The 17,637-nt window shown below is 36.2% G+C and overlaps 1 pseudogene; it reads right to left on the reverse strand.

Moving 5' to 3' along the window:
• Positions 1-302: 302 nt before the first annotated feature.
• Positions 303-1,058, reverse strand: LOC120248150 (annotated as a pseudogene).
• Positions 1,059-17,637: the final 16,579 nt, after the last annotated feature.

Below are 17,637 nucleotides of genomic sequence, written 5' to 3' on the forward strand. Positions count from 1 at the left end.
TTAGTCGGTTAAGCGTCCGACTTTCGCTTAGGTCATGATCTCGCGGTTAGTGGGTTCGAGCCCCGCGTCGGGCTCTATGCTGACAGTGCTGAGCCTGCTTGGTATTCTTTCTCTCCCTCTCTCTCTGACCCTCCCCTGCTCACGCTGTCTTTCTCTCTCTCTACTAGAAATAAATAAAAACCTAAAAAAAAAAAAAATTATACTGTGTTCAACTTACTTTGATAGGCATTACAAAATAAATTCTCTTTTTGCTATTAAATAATTATGTTTGATCTTTTTTATTTCTTCCTCTTACAACACTCTCATTTTTGACTGGACTCAGACTTTGAGGTAGAAGCTTTCAGAGAAGACAACCCCTGTCTCTTGTCAATCTGTTCTTGGTGGTTTTCTTTGTTCCCCTTCGTTCTCTTGGTCAAAAGCATAGTGTATTCTGCAGCCTCTTCCTTGTTTTTCTTCATGCACTGCTTCTTCAAAGCAATGTGCCAATGTTTGCACGATGCTGGAGGGCATGGTGGAGTAAAGCAAGACACTGAATCTTGGGTGCTTTGGATCGAGGTTTCTTACCTTCTTGGTTTAGGGGCTTTCTCACAACATACTGGCAGACATTATCTGCCTTCGAGAGACTGAAAAGCTTGCGGATTCTATTAGCTCTTTTGGACCCCAGGCGATGAGGCACAGTAGTGTCAGTGAGTCCAAGAATATCCTTCCCCCCTTTATTCACAATGATTAAGTTGAGAACACTGAAATTGCCATCCACAATGCAACCCTGAATAGATTTGTGACTTCTTTCTCCAGTCTTCCTTGGCTGGTACCAGGAATGTCCCTTACTCAGCAGTAGATGGCCCATCCAGGGTCAAGACACCTTGCTTTATGGGGAAGCCTTGTTTGTCATTGCCACCATTGATTTGGACCATGTAACCCTTCCATTCTTCCCCTAAAGCATCAGCAGCAACTTCTGTGGCCATTTGCTTCTCATATAAGGTACAAAGTTGGTGTTCAATGTCCACTTCAATGAGTTTATGGCAGCCAGTAGCTAGGAATGAGATGTTCACCTTCATCCTGAAGCAGCCTACCACCTCCAAGGTGCCAAGAAAAAGAGCTTTCTTTGCTCTTTATAATGACTATCAACATAGCAAAAAAATACTCAGAAAAATCTTGAAGTAAAGATAATAGTTTAGTATTACTTACCTCAGCGCTTTCCAATTTGAACCTCATAATATTTTCTATAATGCAACTCATTGTAAACTCTAAGAAAATGGGATTTTATGTTATTCCCTCTAGGAAACCTTTGTGGGGACTTAAACCCTGCTTTGGAAGGACCTCCACAGAAAGAGTGATTAGCCTCTGCCATGTCTGTTGTGCTTCAATTGGTGTTGGCAGACACAGGTAAAATCTCCTTGGATACTTCAACTGGAAAATGGCTTGGGCTGAATTGGAAAGCAATTCAGTTCTGCTGTTTAACTGAAGATTCAAATGAACTCTGCTTTGGCCAATTCTTATGAGGTGCATGCTTGTTTTATGAAACAAAATAAGGAAAAGCAAATATTTAAATGTATTTTCAATACTCAAAAAATGAAATAGAAACTACCTAAAAGTAAAAATGTGGAAAAACAGATGATCTACCTAAATTAACATACAATACATATTTTAAAATTTCTCAAAGATATTTAATTAAATGATGATTTTTTTATATCTGCCTTTATCTTACTGTTTCATTTTGTTTCTTTTTTTATTTTTTGTCTTTTTATGGGAACTGAGGCTTACAGAACATGATTTTACATGTTTTTTTATCTTAAGGATAACAATCAGTTTTTCCTCTTGGAAAGTAAGTAGAGAGGAAATAAATGGAATCAATATTTTTTAAAGGAAGCATTATATCATGGATTCAGTGCAATCTTATTTTTGTTCTGATTTCTAAACTAGTTTCACTTTGTAGATATGAATACTCACATATTAGAACTGTTGGAAGAGACTATTTTTTCTAAAAGTAGTTGTTTTTGCCTGTTACTATCAACTAATACTACTTTGTCACAAGAAAATTAATTCCCAAGATGTTCCTCAATTGTTTTCTTTGCACTTAATCAAAATTTTACACATTCCTAACATTAGAGAAATAAATGGAAACAAACCACCAAACTTACTGAGCTCAGTAAGGATATATATCACACTTCAAAAAAGTACAAATGAATTCAAGATGGAGATCTTTTAAATAGATGCCTCAGGAATCAAAAGCTTAATGTCAGGCACTTATAATTTAAAAAAAAAAAAAAAAAGCCAATTGTCGGTACTTAGACTATACTAGGCTCCTTTCATCCCATGAACACAACTAGATAACTATCATAATCATTCTAAATTCCCCAGAAAGTGATCTGAGGATTAACAGAACAAACTCCAGAACTAAAGGGAGAGAAGAGGCCATATTGAAGAAGGTGAGAAGTGCAGAGTGGGGTGTAGGTGAGAAACAAATTGCAGGTGCTGCAGAAGGGAGAGCCGTGGTCACAAGAAAGGGTGAAAGAGAGGAGCCCACAGGAGAACACACAGAATGCTTCCCCAAAGCCATTGGCTTAGAAAACAAAAGGGGTAGAATTTCATGAGTTCCTGCAATCAGTGGGACTTAAAGCCTGGAGTTTTAAAGGCCCATGAGCTTGGTTGAGATAGTGTCAAGAGGGCACTGTGGTGCTCCTGGAGAGAAAGCAAACAAACAACCCAGAGGCAGACAGCATGGAAACAGCAATCTGAAAAATGCTTGGGAATCACTGGGGCTTCTCAGAGTGCATCTCTAAGAGGCAGCATTGATAGAAATGCCTTTCTGGGCATCTTGGGAATTAATTTTCTTGTGACAAGCTAGCCTCTCTGGAAACAAAGGAACTGAAAAGCACTATTTCCCTTACAAGTTCCTCAACATAAGCACAGAGCCACCAGTGGGAAGCAACACAGCACTGCCATAGATAGGCTGCCTAACTTGCTTACATCAACCCCCACCCCCACCCCCTGACCTCCCATGGAACTGCCATTCTCAATCAAGCTCTCCTCCAGTCCCAGTGTGCCAAGCTGCTCCCCCAGAAGACCAGCACAAACTCCTGCTCATATCACATCTGAACAGAGAGTTCTTCAGGGCTTCAGTTCTCGTGGATTTGGTGTCGGGTCTCATTTAACAAGCAGAACAGAGCACACCTAATTAAAACTCAACCATATTCAGGCCAGGGAACAAATAGTGCCCACTACAGGCTAGGAGAGCCTTTGCAGATGACTAGTCTGAAGGATAGAGCAGTGAAAACACAACAGCAGAATGTATGCAGCATATACCAGATACACTCCCTGTTGTGCCAGGCCCTGGGCACTACAAGACCTCTTCCTCATAAGGCCATTACTGTGAGAAACAGGAGACATAACTAGCTTTTATAACAAAGGGGGAAAAAAGGCAGAGACTTACACAAAATGCCAAGACAGAAAAATTTATCTCAACTAAACGAACAAGGTAAGTCCACAGCCAGAGATCTAAGTGAAACAGATATAAGTAATATGACTGATGGACAATTTAAAGCAACAATCATAAGGATTCTCACTGGGCTGGAGAACAGAATAGAAAACATCAGAGAGACCCTTATCAAAGAGATAGGAGTTAAAAAGGAATCAATCAAATATGAAGAATACAATAACCGAGACTAGAAATAGGATTGATGCAATGAACAACAGACTGGAAGAAGCAGAGGAATGAATTAGGGATATAGAAAACAAAATAATGGAAAATAATGAAGCTGAACAAAAGAGAGAAAGAATTATGGATCATGAGAATAGACTTGGGGAACTCCATGACCCCATCAAACATAATAACCTCTATACTATTTGAGTCTCAGAAGAAGAAGAGAAAAGGGGGCAGAAGTTTTATTTCAAGTAATAATAGCAGAAAACTTCCTTCATCTGGGGAAGGAAAAGGACATCCAGATCCAGAAGGCACAAAGAGCTCCCATCAAAATCTAAACAATAGGCCAACACCAAGACATATTGTAATTAAATTTGTAAAATACAGTGATAAAGAAAAAGTCTTAAAAGCAGTAAGACAAAAGTCCCTAACTTACAAGGGAAGACCCATTAGACTAGCTGTAGATCTCTCAACAGAAACTTGGCAAGTCAGAAGGCAGTGGCATGATATATTCAATGTGCTGAATGGAAAAAATATGCAGCCAAGCATACTATATCCAGCAAGGCTATCATTCAGAATAGAAGGAGAAATAAGGAGTTTCCCAGACATACAAAAACTAAAGGAGTTTGTGACCACTAAACCAGCCCTGCAAGAAATACTACAGGGAGTGAAAAGACAAAAAGTGACAAAGTCTAGAAAGGAACAGAGAAAATCTCCAGAAACAATGACAAAACAAAGAACGAAATGGCTATAACACATATCTATCAATAATTATTCTGAATGTAAGTGGACTAAACACTCCAATCAAAAGACATTGGATATATGGATATATAAACAAAACTGATTTGTATGCTGCCTACAAGAGATGGATTTTAGATGTAAAGTTGCCTGCAAATTGAAAGTGAGGGAATGGCAAACATTTATCATACAAATGGATGTCAAAAGAAAGCTAGAGTAGAAATACTTACATTGAACAAACTAGACTTAAAAAACAAAGACTATAAAAAGACACAAAGAAGAGTGTTATATAATCATAAAGGTACAATCAAGTAAGAAGGTGTAACAATTATAACTATTTATGCAAGCAACATGAGAGCACCCAAATATATAAAACAATTAATAACAAACAAAGTAACTCATTGATAGCAATACAATAATAGTAGGGGACTTTAACACCTCACTTACATCAATGGACAGATCATCTAAACAGAAAATACAATGGTTTTGAATGACACACTGGACCAAATGGACTTAACAGATATACTTAAAACATTACATCCTAAACACAGCAGAATGCACATTCTTTTCAAGTGCACCTGGAACACTCTCCAGAATACATTAGGTCTCAAAACTGGCCTCAAAAAATACAAAAAAAAGATGGAAATCATTCTCTACACCCTTTCTGACTATAGCACTATGAAACTTGAAGTTAACAACAAGAAAAATTTTGGAAAGACCACAAGTACATGGAGGTTAAAGAACACAGTAATAAACAATGAATTGGTCAACCAGGAGATGAAAGAAGAAATAGAAAAATACATGGAAACAAATGAAAATTAAAACACAACAGTCTAAGATGTTTGGGTCGCAGCAAAAGCAATCTTAAGAGGGAATATATACGATTACAGGTCTACCTCAAAAGCAAGAAAAATCTCAAATATACGACCTAATCTTACACCTAAAAGAACTAGAAAAAAAATAATAAATGTAACCTAAAGCCAGAAGAAGGAAAAATATCATAAGGATTAGAGCAGAAATAAATAATATAGAAACTAAACAAATAAAAAAGAAAAAACAGAAAAGATCAATGAAACCAAGAGTTGGTTCTTTGAAAAAATTAGTAGAATTGATAAACTTCTAGCCAAATTTATCAAAAAGAAAAGAGAAAGTACCAAAATAAGTGAAATCACAAATGAGAAAGCAGAAATAGTAACCAAAACCACATAAATACAAACAATTATATGAGGATATTATGGAAAACTATATCCCAACAAACTGGACAACCTGGAAGATAAGGATGAATTCCTAGAAATGTAGAAACTACCAAAACTGAAAAAGGGATAACAGATTGATAACCAGGAAAGCAACTTAATAGGTAAAAAAAAAAAAAAAAATCCCAACAGGGGAACCTGTGTGGCTTAGAGTGACAAGTGTCTGACTTCAGTTCAGGTCATGATCTTGTGGTTCATGAGTTCGGTCCTTGTATCAGGCTCTCTGCTGTCAGCACAAAGCCTGCTTTGGATTCTTTGTCTCCCTCTCTCTCTGCTCTCTACCTCTCCCCTGCTTCGTCTTTCTCACTCAAAAATGAATAAACCCTAAAGAAATAAATAAAATAAATAAAATAAAATAAAATAAAATATAAACAAACTCCCAACAAACAAAAGTCCAAGGCCAGATGGCTTCACAGATGAATTCTACCAAACATTTAAAGAAGAGTAAACACCTATTTTTCTCAAACTATTTCAAAAACAGAAACAGAAGGAAATTTCCAAATTCATTCTATGAGGCCAGCATTACTGTGATACCAAAAGCAGATTTAAAAAAAATACCATGAGAAAAGAGAATTGCAGGCCAATATCCTTGATGAACATGGATGCAAAAATTCTCAATAAAATATTATCAAACTAAATCCAACAATATATTTTAAAAAATCATTCACCATGATCAAATGGGATTTATTTGTAGGATGTAAGGGTGGTTTAGAATTTGCAAATCTATCAATATAATACACCACATTAATAAAAGAAAGGAAAAGAACCATATGGTCATTTCTACACAAAAAGCATTTGACAGAACATCCATTCATGATAAAAACCCTCAACAAAATAAGTTTAGAACATACCTCAGCATAATAAAGGCTATATATGAAAAACCCAGAGCTAATATCATCCTCAAGTTGGAAGAAACTGAGAGTTTTCTTCTACAGTCAGAAATATGAAAGGGATATCCATTCTCACCACTGTTTTCTTAACATAATTCTGCAAGTCCTAGCCACAGCAATCAGATAATGAAAAGAAAAGGCATCCAAATTGGCAATGAAGAAGTCAAACTTTCACTATTTTCATATGTCACGGTACTCTATGTAGAAAATCCAAAAGACCCTACTAACAAACTGCTAGAACTGATAAACATTCAGTAAAGTCACAGGATACAACATCAAGTACAGAAATCTGTTGCATTTCTATACACCCATAACGGAGCAGCAGAAAGAGAAATTAAGGAATTGATTTCATTTAGAAGTGCAGCAAAAACTATAAGATACCCAGGAATAAACCAACCAAAGAGGTAGAAGATCTGTACTCCAAAAACTACTAAACACTGATGAAAGAAATTGAGGATAACACAAAGTAATGGAAAGATATTCCATCCTCACGGATTGGAAGGTCAAATATTGTTAAAAAGTCCATACTACCCAAAGCAATCTACATAGTTAATGCAATCCCTTTCTAAATACCACCAGCATTTTTCACAGAGCTAGAAACGAAAATCTTAAAATATGAATGCCAAAGCAACAGTGAAAAAGCAAAGCAAAGCTAGAGGCATCACAATTACAGTCTTCAAGTTGTATTACATAGCTGTACTGATTTAAAAAAACAAAACAAAACAACAGTAAATTATTGTCACAAAAATAGACACATAGATCAGAATAGAACAGAACAGAACAGAAAACCCAGAAATGAATCCACAGATATATGGGCAACTAATCTTTGACAAAGCAGGAAAGAACATGCAATAGGAAAAAGATAGTATCTTCAACAAAAGGTGCTGGGAAAACTGGACAGCAACATGCAGAATGAAACCAGACCATTTTCTTACAACATACACAAAAATAAATTCAAACAGATTAAAGACCTAAATGTGAGACTTGAATCAATAGAAGTCCTAGAGGCAGTAACCTCTTTGGCATTAGCCATAGCAACTTCTTTCTAGATATATCTCCTGAGATAAGGGAAACAAAAGCAAAAACAAACAATTAGAACTGTATCAAAATGAAAACTTTGCACGGCAAAAGAAACAATCAACAAAACTAAAAGGCAACCTACAGAATGGGAGAAGACATTTGCAAAGAACATATCTGATAAAGGGTTAGTATCCAAAATCTATAAAGAACTTATCGAACTCAACCCCCAAAAGATGAATAATCCAATTTTAAAAGTGGTCAGAAGACATGAATACACATTTTTCCAAAAAAGACATCCAGATGGCTAATAGACACATGAAAAGATGTTTAACATCACTGATCATCAGGGAGATATATCAAAACTACAATGAACTGGGGCGCCTGGGTGGCTCAGTTAAGCATCAGATTTCAGCTTAGATCAGATCTCAAGGTCTGTGAGTTAAGTACCATGTCAGGCTCTGTGCTGATAGCTCAGAGCCTGGAGCCTGCTTCGGATTCTGTGTCTCCCTTTCTTTCTGCTCCTTCCTGGTTTACACTGTCTCTCAAATATAAATGAATTTAAAAAAATGTTTAAAGCAAAACAAAACAAAAAAACCTACGATGAACCATCACTTCACACTTGTCAGAAGGGCTAAAACCAACAACACAAAAAACAACAGATATTGGTGATGATGTGGAGAATGGGAAACCCTTTTGCACTGGTGGTAGGAATGCAGACTGGTATGGCCACTCTGGAGAACAGTAGGAAGATACCCCAAAAAAGTTAAAAATAGAACTACCCTATGATTCAGCAATCTCATTACTAGGTATTTACCCAAAGAATATAAAAATACTAATTCAGAGTGATACATGTAGCCTGATGTATATAGCAGAACTGTCAACAATGGTCAAATTATGGAAATAGCTTAAGTGTCCACTGATTGATGGATGCATAATATTATGGAATATTACTCAGCCATAAAAAAGAATGAAATCTTGTCATTTCCAAAGACTTAGGTGGAGGTAGAAAGTATTATTTGCTAAGCAAAATAAGTCAAAAAAAGACAAATATCATATGATTTCACTTATATGTGGAATTTAAGAAATAAAATGAATAAGCAAGAGGAAAACAAAGAGAAAGGAAGGCAAATCAAGAAACAGATTCTTAACTATAGAGAACAAACTGATGGTTACCAGAAGGGAGGTGTATAGGGAAATGGGTAAAATTGGTGATGGGAATTAAGGTGTTTACTTGATGTGATGATCACCAGGTATTGTATGGTAGAAGCTAATATTACAGTGTATGTCAATAAACTGGAATTTAAGTAAAAACTTAATATATAAATGTTCACATTCACATAGTTTCACACAGAAGCCAGATCACATAATTCTGTTGCACTCAAAAAGAAAAACAATATTAAAATCTGATATGAAAATTTTTATCACATGCATTTTAAAGGCGATATATTGATGTCTGTGATAAGGTAAAAACTCTCCCACCATTAATCCCCACAATAAAAATATTGTTTTAACTGGTACACCTAGGATATTTATCATTATTTTTTTTCCTTTGGAGTTCCCATGGAAACTTAAAGGGAAATGATAAAAAGGAACAAGATAAGAGTAAAAATAGAAAATAAACTTTTATATTATATGGTATATGCTTTAGGCAAATGTGGCTGCAGTATTTAAATATGCTGTGATGATACCATTTTAGGCAACACCTTAAAACTGAGAAAAATAAGAACCACCAGGTGGATGTTATTTAACAAGTAACACCTTATGTTTTCTAGTCTAAATAATTTTTAAAATGTGAAGATAGGTGGTCAAATATAAATGAAGCAATGGAATTGAGTTTCCTGTCACTGAAAAAAGCATATTTTTGAGTAACAATATTTATTTAAATGTAGTGAAATAATTTAAGTTCTTTATTAATAACAAAGAGCTGTTTACCTGCATCTTACAGATTTGGGCTACACTATATTATACATAATTAGAAAACAAGTAAATTAGTATCATACCAATGGTTTTTGAAATTTTTCAAAGCTCTTTTATTCTTATTATACTTCTCATTATCTAACACTTAATTTTTTTAAATTATTTTCAGGTTTACTTATTTTGAGAGAGAGACAGAGAAAGTGAATGGGAGAGGGGCAGAGAGAGAAGGAAAAAGAGAATCCCACAGAGTCTGACACACGCTCTCACAAACAGTGAGATCATGACCTGAGCCAAAATCAAGAATCAGATGCTTAACTGACTGAGCCACGCAGGTGCCCCTAACACTTAAATCCTATCATTTATAACTTTCTAGTTCCATTTTGCTAGAGTGGAACAACATCAGTTCTTGTCTGTAACTGTTTATCTCTACCCAATCCTTGTCCTCAGGAAGATCATAAGCCTCATGCTGAGCACTGAACGTGAACATGCCTATTTAAGTGCAATAATGCAAGAGGAGAAAGGCAGCTCTGTTGGTCATCAAAACTCTTAAATTTACATTTGGCCTAGAGATACTATGTATACAAACTTTTGGTGAACTCAGAAAAATGTAGCATATCAACCACATGACAGTCAGTGGTTGTTTACTGAAGATAGTTTTGTAAGAATTGAGTATGCCTCCTGACTCCCACAAGGAACTTATAACATAGTGACAAAGGTGGACAATGAACAATTAAGTAATTGCACAAATATTTGAGGAGTAGTCTATATGAAAGAAACATTCAAGTTACAGTGAAAGCTTTTATCAGGGAAATTTAACCTATCCTGATGGTAAGGAAGACTTGTTTGAAGACGTAATATTTGAACTCTCTCCTGAAGGGTAAAAGAGAGTTAGCTAGGAAAAGAGGGGGAGTGAAATTTTCTTGCTTCCCTGCTTTGCAAAGCATGGCATCCTTTTAATGGAGACCAGTCCTACTCCCAATTGAAGAAAAGAAATACACTTCGAATATTCTTGTGACAAATAACAACAGCGACTTTAAATGCAATTAAAGAAAAGACATGTGATTGATACTTGATCTTTTAGGAGAGAAAAAAATACATTTTGATGGCCAAGTTTGGAGTGAAAAACAGAACTTTAGGACACCATTTGAAATAAATATGGGATTCCTGGGTGGCTCAGTCAGTTGAGTGTCCAACTCTTGATTTTGGCTCAGGTCGTGATCCCAGGGTCATGATATCAAGCCCCACATCAGACTTGGCACTGAGTGTGGAGTCTGCTTAAGATTCTCTATCTCTCCCTTTGCCACTCTTCCTCACTCCCACTCTCTCTAAAATGAAAGAAGTCAAAATGAGTGAATGAATTAATTAATAAGAAGGAACATAAAAAAAGAGAAAGATGTAGAAATTCATTGGGTTTGCTTCACATTGTGTTGAGGATATTAACACATCATATTTGGATTTTTAGCTCTCAAGTATCTTATAATCTACTAGGGAGGTTGTTCAATAAATAGAGCATGTTAATGTAATACAGTAAGTGCTAACAAAGATGATTGAACAGGATAATGAGAGAACCAAGAAGGAGACACTCGGACTTCTGCTCCTGCTCTACTGCTCTAAAGTAGGTTCCTAGACCAGAGATCACCTGCGCGCCACTCTGCTAGCCCCCAAACTTTAGGAGGACAGAAACTCCATTGTTCAGGACCTCAGGCTGTGTATCTCTTCATCTGGCTATTGACTTGTCTCTTTTAAAGTCCTCTGTAAAGAAATTGGTAGTCTAGTGAGTATGCAGTTCTCCTGAATTCTGTGAGTTCCTCTAGTAAGTTAATTAAGTGAGAAGAGGGAGTTGTGGGAACTGCCAAACTGTACTCAGTAGGTCAGAAGCACAGATTAAGAATTTAGGCTTGCAATTGTCCTGCAGAGTAGAGGACAGTCATAGAACTGAGCCCCTGAGCTGTGGAATCTAATGCTATCTCCATGTAGATAGTGCCTGAATTAAGTTGAAGTGTAGGACAGCCAGCTGGTGTCAGAGCATTGCTTAGTGGTATGAGGAACTGTACCACTCCCCACCCTGAAAGTGGTGAAGAAAACAGTTATCCACAATCAATTTATGCTACCTGGACTTAAAGAAGTAATACTATACGGGGGATACAGATGAAGAAATATTAACTACAATGGAGAGTGTGATATTTATGATAGTGGAAGAACAGTGTTATTATAGTACTTAGAAAGGCTTATTGCCTAAGGGATGGATTCATATATGATGTGATATTTAGGCTAGGATTTGAGACAAAATAAAAACCATGAGTTAGACAAAGATTGCTAAGGGAGCCAGGAAAAACGATGCTCTAAATTAAGGAAATAATATGTGCCAAGGCTAGCAGTGAAAGAGCATAAAATGTTAGAACAAAAGTCTGGTGGAAATGGAGTTGTAGAATTCAAGAGGTAGGTATGAAGGAAGGGAGTGGTTGAGAGCTAAATAGGATAAAATAGCCCCAAAGCCTTGTAAGCCACATGAATAAATTGGAATGCATACTGCAGTAGTATGGAGTCACTCAAGTGCTTAAAGCCATCAGATGCCACAATCATATTTAAGTTTTACAATTGTAACTCTGGCTGTAGTTTGGATATTTGGTGGGAAGGACTGGCCAGGAATGCAAATGACATTTGCTGATGGCCTGGACTATGGGAAAGTTGTTGCAATGTAGAAGAAAAATTGATTTATATTCCTTAAATGCTCTAGGTTTCATTTACCCTTACATGAATTTACATATTTGGGGAGAATATTTATGATGTTTCAGAAATAGTAAAATTTCTTAATAGCTTTGTAATAGCAAACTGTTTAAGACTCCCTTTCTCACTTGTAAATTGGAATACTACTACAACTGATGAACATAATACTTGTTTTGTTCTCAAGTATCATAGAAGAGCTCATATTTAAATATCTTCTCAAAAAAGTTTCCAAAAAATTAAAAGAAAATGGGTGCCTGGGTGGCTCAGTCAGTTAAGCATCCAACTCTTGGTTTTGGCTCAGGTCTTGATCTTATGGTTCATGAGTTCGAACCTCGCATTGGGCTCTGGGCTGATGACACAGAGCCTACTTGGGATTCTCTCTCTCCTTCTCTCACTGCTCCTCCCCAACTTGTGCTTTCTCTCTCCCTCTCCCCTTCACTCCCTCAAAATAAATAAATAAACTTTTAAAAAAAAGCTTTTAAAAATCTTCTTAGAGTATAGTTAGGATATGGGTATACCAAGATTATGGGTAAGAGCTTTTCTGGCAAAAGGCAAAGTATCAACTCAAATAATATGCAAGTGCTGAGTATGAAAGAGACACTACAATTCAGGGAATATAAATTCAATTAGTGAGACACAGATTAGAAAAATAAATTGAGGCCAATTGTTAGATAATCTTGATAACAGTCAGAAAATTTCCGCTTAGTATTGTAGACAGACAGTTAGTAACTAATGGTTTTTTAGATAAAAGTACATAGTGTGCTGACTGCAGAAGAAATGGCTTTTCAGCTGTATTAGGTGAAAGGTGGATTCAGATTATTTTAGACATTATAAGTAGAATAATTCTATCTGAAATATTCTGAGTTGCCTCCATCTGAGAATTTCTGAAAACAATTAGAAAACAGTTTCATAAGTGGTAATGATGTCAATGTTTGTTGAAAACATTTGAAAAGTCATCGACCTCTTTTACTGTGAGCAAAGGGAAGGCAGAGATAGGAGAGAAGATTGGAATTTTGTGCTAAAGTTTTTGTAGAAAGTTGGGCTACTGCCTAACAGTGATAGATGATTGTGTTGAGGCTATAGGTTAAATAGAAAGGGTATGTGAACATTAAAAAAGGACAGATTGTTGAAATGTGGTGACTTACTAGTGGTTTGTGAAACCCTTAGGAAGCAAGGACTTTATGGTATCCTTCTCAGTATTCCATGAGAAAAGGTAAGTGGAATAATCATGATCTTTAGAACTAAAGAATAAATTATATTTTTCACCAGGAAATTTCTAAGTCTGTATCAAAGATTTAGTACTCCAAATGGAAAATATTAAAAAAAAACAAAACAAAAAAACAAAAAAACTGGTCTGAGAGCTGTCAATGCAGTATGGAAACTCAGGTTAAAAAAAAATACAATTGGTTAAGTTCTACATATGCTTGAAAATGGGAATAAATTCCAAGTAATTCCATTACCCCCAACTTATTTCAAATGAAGAGAAAAGAAATAATACAGGTTATAACTATTAGAGCAAACCCTGATAATTAAGTTCAACTTGGCTCCTTTTTGAGTCTTCCATAGCATATACATTGTATAGAATTTTTTTTTTACTGTGATTTAGGGTTCTTTCAATGACTGAATTATGTAAAACTAATTTTAGTTATGATAAATTTTATTTAAATGGAATGAAACATGAAATTCAACCAGTTTATTAATTTTATGCTTTTAGATGAATTGATATGTCTCTTCTCTTATGAGTAAATCATGCCACTAATATGTTCAGTTTCTCCCATAATGAAATAATCTTTATTCATGACCCTCTAAAGTAGTAAGAGAAATGACACTGCATATGATTTAGCAGAAAACATTTGCAACTTCAGATTACAGATACTATTTTATACTCAAAATATAACATTCTGGTTATATTTTTGCTAATTTTTAATAAAAAACAAAAACTTTTAGTAATATAATTTGAAAGAGTGAGGCTTAATTAAGGGAAATCCTATGATGTAAAAAACTGAAATATAAAAAAGAAAAAAACAACAAAGGAAAAACCTGTATACCTACAAAGAGGAAAAAATAGCATGAATTCAGCAGGCATTTGTGTTTGATTCTGAGTATTTCTGGCAAGATTTTGCTGAATCCGTAATATTTAAGTTTTCCTGTAAAATATATGTTGTATGCTTTCTCTCCTTAAAAGAGTGTTTTTTAAAAAAAAACAATTGCAACAAAACCTATCAAGATACAGTGAGGTCAGCATAGCCAACTTTATCCCTCTCTTGGATATTAACAAATATAGTATTGTTGTTTTTATTGCCTTCAGGAAGGGTAGAAATAGCCAAAGGGGAGGAAAAATTTACAAGAGGCACTGAAGTTAAAACATAAACCTATTCCAAAATTGTGACGACTTGGTAGTGAAATCTCTTACCTGGATCCCAGTAGAAATGCCAATGTAATCACTTACAAATCTGAATACCTACAGTTCATTCAGTAGTTAGGAGATAAGGAGAGAAGCGGTTGTTTACTCAGGAGAACTTTGGCAGTGTTTCTCAAATACTTTTTGCACAAAAATTATCAGAAAAGCTTATTAAATGTAACTTTTTGTTCTCATCCCCTATACATTGTGATATGCTTGCATTGAAGCTGTCCAGGATGTGCATTTTAACAAGCTCCCTAGTTGATTCTGATATGATACCAGACCAGAGTTAAGAGGCACAGCTAAAACTCGTATAAATAACCAGTGCTTTAACTTTCCTGGAATCCAAACTTTTCTCCCTATAAACTGGGTCCACCGTCAGACTTAACCTTAATGTTTACAGGGTAATAATAATAGTGATAGCTAAAATGTATTAAAGGTGTCTTTCTTCTTATCACTGTTCCAGGTACTTGATGTGTGTTGGCTTTTTAAAATTTCTAATACAATTCTAACATGCAGGTCATTCAACCGCAGCAATTTCTTACTTGACACATTCCCAAAGGCATGGGAATCAAGAGCAAAAATGAACTATTGGGACCTCATCAAGATAAAAAGCTTCTGCATGGTACAGGAAACAATCAACAAGACTAATAGGCAACTGATGGAATGGGAAAAGATAGTTGCAAATGACATATCAAACAAAGGGTTAGTATCCAAAATCTATAAAGAACTCACCAAACTTCACACCCAAAAAACTAATAATCCAGTGAAGAAATGGGCAGAAGACATGAACAGACACTTCTCCAAAGGGGACATCCAGATGGCCAGCAGAAACATGAAACAATCTTCAGCATCCCTCCTCATCAGGGAAATACAAATCAAAACTGAAATACCACTTCACAACGGTCACAGTGGCTAAAATGAACAAATCAGGAGACTATAGATGCTGGCAAGGATGTGGAGAAATGGGCACACTCCTACACTGTTGGTGGGAATGCAAACTGGTGCAGCCCCTCTGGAAAACAGTGTGGAGGTTCCTCAAAAAATTAACAATAGAACTCCCCTATGACCCAGCAATAGCACTGCTAGGAATTTACCCAAGGGATACAGGAGTGCTGATGCATAGGGGCACATGTACCCCAATGTTCATAGCATCACTCTCAACAATAGTCAAAACATGGAAAGAGCCTAAGTGTCCATCAACTGACGAATGAATCAGGAAGATGTGGTTTATCTATACAATGGAATACACATGGCAATGAGAAAGAATGAAATCTGGCCATGTATAGCAACATGGATGGAACTTGAGGGTGTTATGCTGAGTGAAATAAGTCAGGCAGAGAAGGCCAGATACATATGTTTGCACATATAGGTAGATTAGGAGGAACTTAACCGAGGACCATGGGGAGAAGAAGGGGGAAAATAGTGTGGGAGAGGGAGGGAGGCAAGCCATGAGAGACTCTTGAATGCTGAGAACAAACTGAGGGCTGATGAGGGTGGGGGTGATGGGCATGGAGGAGGGCACTTGTTGGGAAGAGCACTGAGTGTTATATAGAAACCAACTTGACAATAAACTATTAAATTTTTTTAAAAATAAAAATAAATAAAATGCAGGTCACATTATTATTGTCCTACTTAGAAGATAAGTAAAAGGGAGCTGAAAGATACTGAATGGCTTGCTGGAAATCACACCACTAGTAAGTGGCAGAGTAAGAATTCTAGTCCTGCTCAACTGGAATCCAAGTTCTTAATGATGATGCTGTTCTGAGACAGCAAGTAAAGAGAATGAATGGTTCTTGTCCCATTCAATTCTCTGCCTCTACATCTCCTAGATTCCCATTCCCTTTGTTTTCTTGTTACCTTCAGCCAAGGGAAATGCCCTTGGGAGACTGTAGGTCAAGACAAAGGAAAAGTCAGGTATTCTTCTCCCAATTAGGTAGCATCTCTTTATGACTGTGTCACTTCATGGTCCTCCTCTGATCTGGCATCCCTGGCATGAATCAAGCCTTCTACCCACTGGTATCCCTCCTGGCCTACGATGATACTACCTTTCCCCTTATTCCTCCTGTCCAAGGTCATAGTGGCCTAGAGTTACTAATCACTCTGTTGTCTCAACATTCTCGTTTCATCTCTCTGTTTTTCTACCTGTACCCAGTTCCCTATATAAGTTTCCTTCAACTATTTGGTGTGACTTTTGTTTTCCTGTTAGGAAACAGATCGACTGCAGAAGGCAATATGGTGGAATAAAAATAAAAATAAACTTGATGAAATAAAAGTAAAAGTAAAATATGATGATCTAGAAATGATAGCAAATCTCTCCTTATATTTTGTATTTAAGATAGGGAAGGTTATCCTCCTGTAGCACTCTCCACAAGTCCACTCAAATAACTGTCATCAAAATAAGAATTAATAGATACATAAGTTAAGAATCATCAATAGCTTAGAAAAATAAGAAATGAAAATTTCCTGCCTCCCTCAGACTTCACCAAGCTCTTCTGCTCAGATATCAGCTAATGACCGCTATTATGTTCTTGTTTATCTGTTTGTTTGGTTAATAAATTTATAGGGTTCTGGTAAAACATAGCAGACAATCCACAGGCATTTATAAATACCTCTCCCTCTCAGAAATGCACTAACATTATGTAAAGAATATAAAAGGGTGTTTCTATAACAGGAGAGTAGATGTTATAAAAGTAAAATTGATAATTTTGAAGGTTGGAAAGTGATTGTTGGAAATCTGTTTTTAGTTAACCAATTAAGACAGACAAAGATGAAATGACTACATTGACAACAGAGAGGGAGCTGCCCACTCTGCCTCTCAGATGCCCTGACAGCTCCAAGTCTGGTGCCACCAGGAGATGAGGGGCTGAAATATGATAGGAGCTCTATCTGGATCAGCTGGAACCCCAAATTTACCATTCTATAAAGACAATGGACTCTACTAACACTAATTCGGGCAGGAAGCAGTAGCTGTAGTGATGGATAACTGCACTGGAATGGTATGGAAAAAGATTTGACCAGATGGAGCTGGGTATAAGGCTGGTGCTC

The sequence above is a fragment of the Hyaena hyaena genome, unplaced genomic scaffold, assembly GCF_003009895.1.
Source record: "Hyaena hyaena isolate Hyena2069 unplaced genomic scaffold, ASM300989v1 scaffold_570, whole genome shotgun sequence".
In the NCBI taxonomy this organism is placed as follows: Eukaryota; Metazoa; Chordata; class Mammalia; order Carnivora; family Hyaenidae; genus Hyaena; species Hyaena hyaena.